Raw genomic sequence first — 9,245 nt, 5'->3', positions numbered from 1 at the left:
TACACTTGTATTAAAATGTTTTAATTATTTATTCACCACGTGCATAAAAACATGTCTATAATATGTATAATATATTGAATTCAAAACATACTGCAATTGTTGTTTATTTTCTCTGATTAATGATATTAAAAATGTATTATACCTAAATTTTAAATATTTAAATTAGTTTATGTTTTACGATATGAAAATTGTGTTAGAAATATATTACATATGTATTTAGCTATTTTGATTTTAGAAAGTAAAGATAATATGTTTAAAAGTGAAAAATGAGCTACAATTAGTAATTTGTTGTAAACATATTATTTGGTGGATGTCATGAATGACCTCACCTTGTTATCGTAGCATTATGACTACTCCAAGTCATAATGCCTATAAAATGACATTGATAATAATGTAAAAATACATACACAAAAAAGATACTACTCCCTTCCTATTTCTTATATCTCTTCTTCTACTACTTTCGTTTCTCTTTTCTTTGTTTTTGTCATATTATTCCTCTCTTATATTATAACATGTTATCAGCACGAAGCTCAAGGATTAAAGAAGTTAAGTGAGATTAATTAAATAGATATACTCATATTTGCTTAAAATTCAAAACAAATTCAACGGTGTGATTTGGAATCACTTCCACAGATAACATTTTATTTTTATTAATGGTCTGATCTGAGATTAATTTTTTTATGGATACTTTAAATAATAATGCAAGTCGGTTATATATGAGAATTTATTTTCTTTAGTGAATTTTTGGGTAAGATTTTGTCCGAAAATGGGTAAGTTTTATGTTTATTTTGGAGTATTGTTCTGTTAATATTTCTAAACTCTTAATATTGATTATTTTATTTTGTATTATGGAGAAAGATCATAAATCCACAATAATTAGGTTTGACTACTCCAATCGGTTCAAATATTTAAGACTAACAGCTGCTTCATTTTAATTAGTACAATACTAAGAGATCACAAATGTAATAACTTCTAGTCGGAAGTTGGTTTTAATCATGAAGAATTGAAGATTTTTGCAAGTCTACTGATGAATTATATGAATATTTCTTTGCTTATCTCCCTTCATTTCAAACCCAAAACACTATAAAAAAAATCCCCTTTATAAACCCATCAACCCCTTTATCACTTTAACAACATGAAAATGTTCTAAATTTGAATTTTAAGAAAACAAAATGTTCTCCTGAAAATTTTCAGAATCTTATTGTAATTTTAGCAAAATTCAAATGAATAATTGGCTGCCAATTGCAAAAAGTTTTAATCCTATTTATGTCACTAATGATGGGGTTGTTGACTACTTAAAGCTATCATCTTTTTATGATTTGTCAAATGTGGTTGATTAACTTTTATCATGTTATGAATTTACTGATTATATTTTTATTTTATCGAAGTTTAATTAAATTATGCGTATCATTATAAAGTGATTATAACTTAAAGGTCTATGGTTGAGTTTCACAGTACCTTGACCTATTATGCAATTGATTGAAGTTATGATGATAGATTCAAGTCCTATTGTACTAAGGGGTCGTTTGGTACAAAGATTAATAACGTAGGGATTAGTAACGCTGGGATTAGCAATGCAGGGATTAGTAGTGCAGGGATAAGTAATGCATGATTTATTTTTATGAAGTGTTTGGTTCATTATTTCTCACCTCATCTTGTGTTTGGATTAAAACTCTATAAAAATCTTCTTTCCAATTATACCGTTGAATTATTAGGTAATTGGGTCAAGGTAGATAATTGCCGGACAAAATTATTTTTTTATGGCCTTCTAACTAGCTATGAGAAGAACAATTTTGTTATCATGTTTGCTATTTTTTCACTTGAATTATTTGAGGATAAATAATTGTCATCTTAATAAATTGATCACTCACAAAATGTCATTTTTCAATTTACAAAAGATAAACCATCTACTATTAAAATCGAAAACACGGTCAATAATAATAAAATTGAATAAACTATCTACATTTACACATAAAAATTGTAAGTTGTAGTTTTAATATGTATGTATGTTTTAAATTCTTCAAAATACGAATAATTAGAAAACCACACAAATATATATATATATATATATATATATATATATATATATATATATATACACACACACACATTCAATTAAGATCACAAACGTCATATACAAATAAACAACTCACATTTCAAAATTGTATTGAATTTATTTAGTAACAAACAACTCTCTCTAAATAATTTGTAAGCTAATATATTTAAATAAATTTACTAGTACAAATATAAATCATAAAATCAAGAAAATAAACAAAATAATTAAAATGATTTGAGGGATATTTTTGTCTTTACATAGGCTTATCCCATGGTATTATATCCTATGTATTACTAATACCTCCAAATGGAAGGTATAAGTAATACATCCTATAATACCATGTAGGAGGTATAACTAATCCATGGATTAGTTATACATATGCCCAAATTCCTACCAAACACAGTAATAAATAATACCTTACCTAATACATGGACTATTTGTTCTAATGCGATCTACCAAACGACCCCTAAGAGGTTAAAACAGGATAAAACATCGGGCTTAAATCCAGATGAACTATGACGATACAATGTTGGGTCCATGTCCCACCAAATTATGTCCTAACACGACTTCTTATGAATAAGACATTGGGTTCAAGTTCTAATGCACTATATTAATGATATATTAATGATGTCTAAGAAAAAAAAATACTTGATGAAAAAACATAAAAGCATGCTCCACTTGATTTGCTCCATTCCCTTAAGTGAATGTAATAGCAAGGACATAATAAGTCAAATAAAAAGATGACAAAAATCACTACTGTGATTGTATAAATGAATGTGAGTGTGCCAAAGGACAAACCATATTTCACCGTTATGATAATAATGAAAGAAAAACACTACGAATTCTCCAAATAGTCCTTCAAAATGTGAAGGTAATTTTTGTCATCAAAATATTATGAAAGGTCATTAGACACATGGTTGTTGTGCGATCTAATAATTTGGTAATTTAATAAATCATACATCAAAGAAAAGGAAGATAAAGTGGTGGTGCACTTGATCTTTCCAAAATGATTTTGAGGTGTGTCATGTAAATATTATAAATTTCAAAGCATGACAATGAGCATTTAATGAAAAAATTATGAAGAGTGTATATATTATTATAGTCAATTCCTTGGAGACAATGTGACTTGTGATAAACATCGTGAATGCTCGATCATTCTTGAAAGTGAATGTGTCAAGATAAAAAAAAATTATGAATAACGACGTGCTCATGTATGATTGAAAAAATATCACAACTTACCTCTACGGGAGGTTTGCGAGAAATAAAGAAATTTTATTTTGATATAAATGGTCATTGATAAAGTATTTTTAGTACATCACAAATATTGTGGTATGTTTAATTATAAACTACTTAAAGGGCAAAAGAAAGAAATATTTTTTGCTTATAAGATTGTGGCCGCTACCAAAAATAAAAATTATTAATTGCACAAATTTGTCATTGATTATATATCTTTATACGTCAAAAATATTTTATCTGATGCCGAAAAAAAAAAGGAAGAGAAGATACTAATGGCAAAAGTAAATCAAGAAACATTTTTTTCTTGTAATGATTTTGACCATGACAATTATCATATACACTTCTCCTTGAAGGAGGTGTTCACCATACAAATAATGTTATGAAATATGTAGTAGTATCCAATATTAATTGTGAGTTTTGGTAAACTAATGTGCTACTACCCAAAGAAATAAAATTGCTCTGATATTGAAATTGTATTAAGTTACGAAAGAAACTTTTTAAGTTTCAAAGAAATACTCAAAGAGAAAAATGTTAAGACTATAAAATATGAAATTATTTAAGATCTTCATGTTACTATAACCAAAATGGGTTATAAATATTTATGTGAAAGATTACCGATTTTTCATATTGTTTATGGTACATAAATATGAGCATGATGGTGAAACCACATGCAAAAGTAAACTGAAAGTTTACTAAAATAATAAATATAAATTGACATAGACGACTAATCATTCAAGTTCAAATATGATGCAAAAGTAATGAGAATTCATGTGGTTATGTACTGAAGAAATAATAAATTCTTCAAGAATTTTCTTGTGTTGTTTGTTCTCATGATAAAGTTATCATTGTACCAACACAGAGTGAAATTGTATCCCCTGAATTTTTAAAATGTATGAAAAGGTGAATACGGATCCATTCACCCTCCATGTGGACCATTTACAATTAATATAATTTTGAGAAAAGACATGAAGTTCAAAAAGACACTTTAACTATGTGAGTGTCATATTACCCCACAAAACTTTTAAATACCTTTGTAAAAAAACTATTTTGATCCCTTTTCTCCCTATGTTTGTTTTCATGCAAATGAAGTGCGTAAATGGAAAATTTTACTTCCAAAAACGAATTAAAAAATGCCAAGTGTCAATTTTTTCTTTATTATTTAGTTACTTCTTCTTTAAATGCATCATCTTCCCCAATTCTACCTCTTTTTGTGGCTTAACACTCCCTGTGCAGGTGAGGGAATCAACAAACAACAATTCCAATGAGCTCACTAAAAATTGATAATGAAGTTTTACTTCTACTATAGGGAGATGAGTTGTTTTCCGCTCATTCACACATTTTGTTGATAGATGAGTAGCCTTAAGCTCTTAAGGATGATGAAATGTATCCCTTATGAAGTTCTTTAATTTTGTACCAAAAAATTGTCAAATAAAACAAGTTCCCCTCGTCCTAACATACCTAATAGTAAAAGCTCATTCAAAATGGACGAATGAATCATAATACCAGCGATGGAGCTCCGGCGAAATTTCCAAGCAACGAGCAATGCTAAAATGAGCACCATAATGAACTTAACACAACACAACAAAAACTCCAATCGGTAAGATTCCTAACAATTCAAATTTACAAATTAGAGTTAAGAATAAGCAAATTGGGGAAGTCTTAAGTGAAGAAATTTAGATTCAAATTTTGGACAATTCTCAAAAATTGTCCAATGGAAATTTGAATCAAGTTCATACTATTGAAGTTGCAAGCTCAATATTTCGGGTTGGGTTAAACTCGAATTTTATTAATATTAAATTAAAGTAATTAATTAAAGAGAGAGAGTGCATCACACACATATTCAAAATCCAAGATTGATGAGAAAATCGGGCAAACTGGTCTATTTACAAAGGTATTCAAAAGTTTTGTGGGTAATAAGACACTCGCATAGTTAAAGTGTCTTTTTGAAAATTTGAGAGAACTTCAGGTGTCACTTTATGTCTTTTCTCTATAATTTTAATAGATGCATCTATGTTATGATCACATGTGCTTTATTATCAACTTGCAATTGATTTTTGCAAAGGTTGTTTGCTCAAATTGTTAAATCAAGAGCACATTTCAGATTATAAAATTATATTGATAATGATGGTTTATATCCAAGTGGTCTCCGATGTCACACCCCGAAATAAGGGGAGTAACTGGCACTTGATAGCCTATAAGATCGAGTTACCCACTAAAACATACTAGCTAAACAAACTGTGAGACAACAAGATTGGGCATCACAACCTCTAAAAAGTGAAGCCTGGACCCTGAGGGTCATGACCTGAATGAGAATAAACCATACAGACAATGGTAGACAACCCAAAAAAAATAAAGATGTGCTATCTAGCCGACGAGGCCACAACCGAAGACATACCTACTTACACACGCATATGTACATGCCAAGACTATGGGTTAGAGATTGAAACATACAAAAGAAAACCCAGTATATTGTGTCCACAATAGCCTCTATGAGTGATATAAGCACTGTCGGGACAAGGCCCCGATTATACCCAAATTGTGCAACAAAAGTAAACATCCTCTAATAGCCCCAGGATAAGATGGAGCTTACTAACTCATAGCTGAACATGAATCCTAGCGGGTAGGTCGATTAGAGTCCCTGCATGTACCTACCCGCACGAAACAAAAAGCAACGTCACCAGGCAAAGGGACGTCAGTACAAATAAAATGTACTGGTATGTAAAGTGGAAAATAGAATCATAAATATTTACTGTAAAAAGGGTAACAGAGATACCACCTGAAACTGAAACTCAAATAATCTCCATGGCTGAAATTTGGCCCCCTACTATTTAAATATGCATGGTATGCTCGTATAATCGTATGTCGTGAATACATATATATAGATGCAAATGCATGACATACCAACCAAATGCTAGCAATGGTGGTGCCTTTCGGTAGCGAGCCGACATCTTATCGCCAACTTGTGGCGATATGTGTCTCATATGTATAGATTTAGGCAATAGGCCCCATACCTCCCAATTATAGCTCGGGAGTACAATGCATAGCATGTCATGTCATGGATTTATAGCACATATAAGTTACTGTTTTCATGTTGCCAATCTTGGCCCGTTTGTAGTCTTGTTCTCATAACCCCATAATCACTTCCGTATAACATGTAACCATCTCATGGAACCTCATATGTTCTTCCAAATATGTTTGAAAAGTTAACTCGAATTTTAGAAAGATAACCTAACTTTGCAGATATTCATAACACGTTTAAGGTGATTTACTTAGTTCCTAACTTGGTTCCTAGATAATTTGTAAAAGAAGTATTTCAAAAATCAAGTGTTCTAATAGTTTAAACATTTAAGTTATATTAGAGAGTTTTGAAGATCGTGAGTTACTTTAAACATTTTTCATAATAACTTTAGTGGGGAAAGAGGGTTGGTTACAAGTAATAAGGGTTTCCCGTGATATTTTAAGTCACATCACCCAAAGAAGAATAAGAATTCATACATGCAAACATACAATTAAGGAAACCGATAAAATGACATGTAGATGTCGAATACTCTATTTATCCGAAAGAGTGGAATATCAAAATAATAGAATCATGAAATAATTCAGCTGAGATCCCAATGCTTTTCACTGAAGGTCTTTCTAGCAAGAGAATAGCAAAATATCACATTCAGCGTTTTTAGGAATTTCCCAGGAGTGGTGCTAAAATGAGGGACAAAGCTTAGCCTTTACATACCATTCAAATGAACGCTCGAATGGCTGTAGCTTCTTCACAAAAGTTGTTCCTTATGTCCTCAACTTCTTAAACACTATATATACACAGCTGGTACACACCTATAAATAGTTCATAATTAATCTTAAATCGGCAGATTTGCCAAATGGCCCGAACTTGACGAAACGTCCGTAGAACTTCAAAAAATAATCATAAAAGAGTCCCGGGATGATTACCTTAGTTAACAAAGTGTAAACCTTCAAGAAACACCAATAACTATAAATTTATATCTTCCAAAATTAGCTCCAAACGCAGCTAATAGAAGGGGAAAATGATTGCCACGTGTAGAGATCACGTTTCTAGGCACGGGGGCAACCTTTAATGGTAGAAATCGTCAAAAACTAACCTTCATCATGCAAGAACTCCATTAGAACCATCTCTTAAGCTTTCTTTCTGGTTAGGGAGTGAAAAGAAATTTTTTTGTGGCTTAAAACGTTGAGTAAGCCGACATACCACATTTATTGACCCGACCCGAATCGTGACCCGGATTCTGCCCAAGCAGTCCGCAGTAAAACCCTCATAACTTTTTACTCCAGTGTTGGTTGGCTATGGGGTTTTATGCGTTGCTTACTAGACTCGTAGGCCTTCGATTTATTGGTTCATAGGACTTCTAACTCTATATATATTGGGAGAAAACATCCAACACATTTGACCCAAAGTTAAGATAATATTATTAGAGAAACTTCGATAACTTTTGCCGACCTTAGTTTCACTAATTTTCTTGACTTCAAAACTTAACATACGACCCTTGTGCTATTATAATACCTCATAACACACTATTTTTATCATGTTTTACACTCATAGGCTTATCCACAAGATATGAGACAATTTAAACCTTTCAAACGAGTGAAGTTCTACCCGAGCTATTTCTTTAATCATGAACTTTGTTTAAGGCTTTGACCTAAAACTTTAGTCTAATTCCTTGATATTGCCACCTATTTGCAATCTTACTCTCCAATGTACGATACAAAGTCATATACACCTCATAAAATCATGCCATACTACACCACATATATTATGCAAAAATAGAGAAAAAGTACGGGATCTTACATCCGATTATAGCTACATCATTGGTTATGAGAAGAAAACTCTCCAAAAAAATTGAAATGAGATGTGCTATTTAAAATTTAGCAACATTTGTACATATCAAGCCAAAGTTCCCCTATCACAATTGGTCCAGTGTCAGAAACCAAACAATTCTTATCTAGAAGTTCAAATGTACAGTATATTATTCAATTGCTCTATCACTATGCAATGCAAATATGAGTTTGCAAATAAGATTGGGTGGGTGTTAGATTCTCTAACATTAAGGGGGGGGGGGGGGGGGTGATAAGCAACTGAAAAAATAAGTTATAAGTAATGAATTATCAGTGGTATGATTCTCGTTGAAAAAATAACTTAAGTCAATTGTCAAACATATTTGCTGACCCTATGTTATAATTCAGTTATAAGTGCTCTAATAAAAAGTTCTTTATAAACAGAATTTATGGAATGCCTAAAGCGTATTAGCTTAATCGATTCGAAAGATAAAACTTCTTGATAAAGAATAGGAGCATATGAACAAGATGGTCATAATAATGAGGCAAATGCTTTAGAAAGAGCACCTTGACATAACACTTCATAAAACCTTGGCAAAGATTCAGGTACCTGAAAATAATGAAAAATAAGGAGATCTTGATAATTTATATAATATTAGAATCAATTACGAATGATCGTCAACAATATCTTTAATATAATGTAGCACTCAAAATTATAAGAGTAACGAGGATTTTGATCTTAAATTTGTCAAAAAGCATTGAAAAATAAATTATTGGCCAAAGAAAATATGTAATTCTAATATATTTTATTTCACTTGAAAAAGTAATGCACTGAACTTATAGTTCATTGATTTCACGTATCGGGACACTACTTCCAATTCAAGTGCCAACGATCGTGAGTAGTAATATAACCCCAACTAGTGAGCTGGGGTCTAGTCCCAAGGGAACAATTCGTAGTTGAGAATCAATAGAAAAGCATAAATGTGTTCAAGTCAATTATAGTTATAAACATTCACGAAGAAAAACATGATAAATTAAAGGTTGACATAAGTGTCAAGTATCAAAGGGGGTTTTGTAATCAATTATCAACTAAAACGACAACTAAAAATGAAAATACAAATATGGAGACGAGATTCTTAGGATGTGATAG

The 9,245-nt window shown here is 31.1% G+C and overlaps 1 protein-coding gene across 1 annotated transcript in view; it reads right to left on the bottom strand.

The window, feature by feature from the left end:
• LOC125832840 (uncharacterized) overlaps window positions 1-9,245 on the bottom strand; it is a 592,533-nt gene that overhangs the window by 260,064 nt on the left and 323,224 nt on the right. The gene's annotated exons all lie outside the window — the stretch shown is intronic.

The sequence above is a fragment of the Solanum verrucosum genome, unplaced genomic scaffold (assembly GCF_900185275.1).
Source record: "Solanum verrucosum unplaced genomic scaffold, falcon-dt-bn FXZP01000037.1, whole genome shotgun sequence".
Taxonomy (NCBI): Eukaryota; Viridiplantae; Streptophyta; class Magnoliopsida; order Solanales; family Solanaceae; genus Solanum; species Solanum verrucosum.
This window is presented reverse-complemented; position numbering and strand designations above follow the sequence as displayed.